The following is a 3859-nucleotide window of genomic DNA, read 5'->3' as shown; positions in this document are numbered from 1 at the left end:
AGTCGGAAATGTAATTAGAGATCAAAAATGTGAACAAAGAAATGTCATTGTCAAAATGACAGTTCAGAGATTATCAACATTTTTCTAGGGTAGTTTATTAATAAACTTATTTTGATTAATAATACACACATATATATATAATATTTATAAATGTCTTTATTTGATAATGGTTACCAAACATAAAATAAATAATTTCCATATTAATATTCACTCTCAGTCTGAAGAGCTTGATGTTGACGAATCGGAATTGGTGACTTTTATAATAAATTTTATTTTCCGCAGCCAACTTGTCCCCAGAAAAAGTTTGATGATTCGATTTTTCTCGTTTTACGATTTAATAATAATAAATATTTTAATCACCCACATCAAATAAATTATGAGTGCAAGAGTAACTAACATACATACATATACAAGCAAATATCCAAACTATCCTAATAATATCATTACTGATTAAGTTTTACATAAAATTTATACTGTTAATATACTAAACTCTTTTTACTGTAGGTAGTACTTCTGTAAAAGAAAGCGTGCACTTTTCGTCTTATTACTGAAAAAGTTATTTCATCAAATTTGTCTGGAATATTCTTTTTAGGGCCTGTTTTACGAGGTGGCTTAAATGCTTCAGTGGTTTTATTTTCTGCAAATCTCGCCCCGTATTTTCATAAAAAATAGACCAATACTGATGCTCAGGCCAATTTTTGTAGACATGCTGTTATGATAAATAATGTCTATAAGGCATTCATCATCATAACCTTTTCAGACACAGAAATAGGAGTGCGTTGTGCGCGTTTTTCAGCGGTGACAGAATGTCATGTTTGGTTGGTTAACCTGGCTCACCATCCATGCTTCGTTATGTTAGTGACAACAACGAAATAAAAATAAATAGATACACATAATAAAGAAAACTTGACAACAAACAAAATCTTAAGAATTACAACGGGAAAGCAAGACGAGCACATTCAATCACAACGAACGTCAGAAACCGAATGAACAAATCAATGGGGCGATTAGTCATACCTGTCACTACGACTAAGATATCTTAAAACATTATTTTACGTTTTTCTTCTGTAGACGAGCCAAATGTTTAGAGCTTCTATCTTATTGCCAGTGTCAAAGCAAAGTTTGCACAATAAATTTACATTTTAATTTTTGGCTGTATTTTATGCTATATTACAAAGAGAAAACGTTATGCAATATTTAATTATATGTATTTAGACTACACTTGTAATTTAAAATGATAATATAGTATATTTTAACCCGCACAATGGAAAAGGTTATTATTTGTCGTTGGCAACATCATTGATTACATTTTTGATCTCGAATTTAAATGCCGAGTATAGGTACTGATTTTGACTGTTGACACTTGACACATTTTTGACGTCAAATAAATTATGGAGAGAAACTCAAGTCCCAAATTTCCCGCCCTTAACCAAATTTTGAATTTGGACTTATTTTTTTTTGCAAGAGGAGGACAAACCTCAAATATGCACCCTGCTGTCGTAATGAAATTGTTTTACAGCAAAACTGTCAAACCGTGCGTCAGTAAATTCTCTCATAGAAATTATGTATGGACACATCAAAGGAAAACAAATTTGTTGTTTTTATTTAATTTAGCAGCATTTTCCTATTTATTCACCTTTTAAACCTTCTCTGGTCTTCCACAAATAATTCAAGACCAAAATTAGCCAAATCGGTCCAGCCGTTCTCGAGTTTTAGCGAGACTAACGAACAGCAATTCATTTTTATATAGGTACATAGATTCATTCATCATAGGTACATTAGTGATAAAACTGATTTGAATAGTTTTTTGAGTGCATTTATAGATTTGAGGTTAATTTTCGGTATGTATAATTTATTTACATCGTTAATTATAAATTATTACATTATTTTCTAAAAAATTGTTTTTTTTTTTTTCGTTTTTTTTTTAACATAACTGCTGAGTTTAACCTTAAATGCTGAGTGTTTATACTATCTTTGATCTTAACTATTTGTTAAAATTTGATTTATTTTTCCATACGCCAAAGAAGTATAACTTCAGTCGCGTGTACATAAGTACACACACTCTTTAAACAGATCATAAGTTACTTTTTTTCATACTTGGTGGGATTTTTATTAGGCATTATTTTAAAATGTATAGAGATGGAGACGACACGGTTCCAAGATGATAACTTCTAGATAAGAGCTATCGAAACTTGTCAGTCTGAAATATACTTACATATCAACTATGAAGAAAATATTTCCATGTGGGATTGAGATACGATTATGAAGATAAATGCATAATATTATTTTTTGGGAATGTAGGTGCAGCAACACCAAAAACAAGTAAACTCAAAAGCTATTAGATTTACTACCCTACCAGTTACATTATCTCTGGACCTGACGTCGATGACGTCACGCCACATTAGTCGCATTATTACGGTGTGCAAAACAAGAATCACGTTTCATACAATCGCTTTTTTCTTAGAGAATTTCGCTAGGCTGATAGTTATAATTGAAAGCAGTATTCGAATTTTAAATTCAATGTTTGAATTCCAATGTTTTTATTTTTTCAAATCAATTAAAAATAAGTATGTACAAAAAAACCCAGTGTTTTTACTTAACTTTTATTATCTGAGCCAGATACATCACAGTTTCCGTATTTTAATTTTGACACATAATATTATTATGCTATACAGACATTATCTAGCCACGTGGTTATATTATAATTATTTATGGTATGTTTTATTTTTAGGTTATTTAATTCTACAAGAGAAAAAATAAATTAAAATATACAATTAAGATAGCTTAGGTAATAAGCAGTCGGGAAATATTAATTTAATTTCATAAAATAGCAAAATAAATTTTATAATTAATTTCAAAGTTTTCACTATTTTATTTCCGAGGTATTCGCCATGTTATTATGTTATAAAGTCAAGTAAATTCTAAAAAAACAGTATGTCCGTGTCAACTGTAGTAAACTTTAAGCAACTACATTCATAATAAAGAACATAATGAGAGGTGATAAGCGGTATATTGCAATAACCCCGTAAATCCCGTACACTGAGAAAACTCAGTCTACAAAGAATCCTATATTTTCAGCATTTTGTGTGACTGAACCTTATTACAATAGAACACACGGCGTGCCGCGTTTTTATCAAATTACTTAAAATTAAACAAATTAATTTAAAATGCAACATAATGCTTTTTTACTCAACAATAGCATTAAAATGAATAATAAATAACATTATAAAAAAGCATTTTTATAAAAATTATAATAATAAATTATAGTGCGTGATTTGTTTTTTTAAAGTGGCAACCCTCACTTCTAGGATTAATACACAAATAAAATTTGAAAACAAAATTTAATGAACGATGAACTCGAACGGTTAGCTCAGTTGGAAGACCACGTGCACGGAACGCGAGAGGTCGTGGATTCGACTCCCGCATCGTTCATAAAATTTTGTTTTCAAATTTTATTCGTGTAAAGTCCGTGATACTTAGTATTTTTTCACTGTATTTTCAGTATCTCAGTTTTTAAGATCAAATAGGTACCATGGAAATTAAATCCATACCAAAATATCATCTCAATAACGCGGATACTGTAACATTAAAAATTATTTACAAGCTAGCAACTTATTTGTAATTTACAAGATCCAACATATTGTTTCCAATACCAATATTACAGATTTGCAACAGCAGTTTTATCAAATAAAAAATTATAAGGAGTACCTACAACGCAATTGTAGGCAAATAAATCATTATTTTAATAATACTTAGGTACTGCTTTTATCTTGGACGAATTTTATTATGTCAAAATAAGTACAAAATAATTTTTCTATTATTAGAAAATTATTTGCAAAGAATAAAGAAAAAAAATACA

The sequence above is a fragment of the Leptidea sinapis genome, chromosome 23 (assembly GCF_905404315.1).
Source record: "Leptidea sinapis chromosome 23, ilLepSina1.1, whole genome shotgun sequence".
Classification (NCBI taxonomy): Eukaryota; Metazoa; Arthropoda; class Insecta; order Lepidoptera; family Pieridae; genus Leptidea; species Leptidea sinapis.
Note: the sequence above shows the minus strand (reverse complement) of the source record.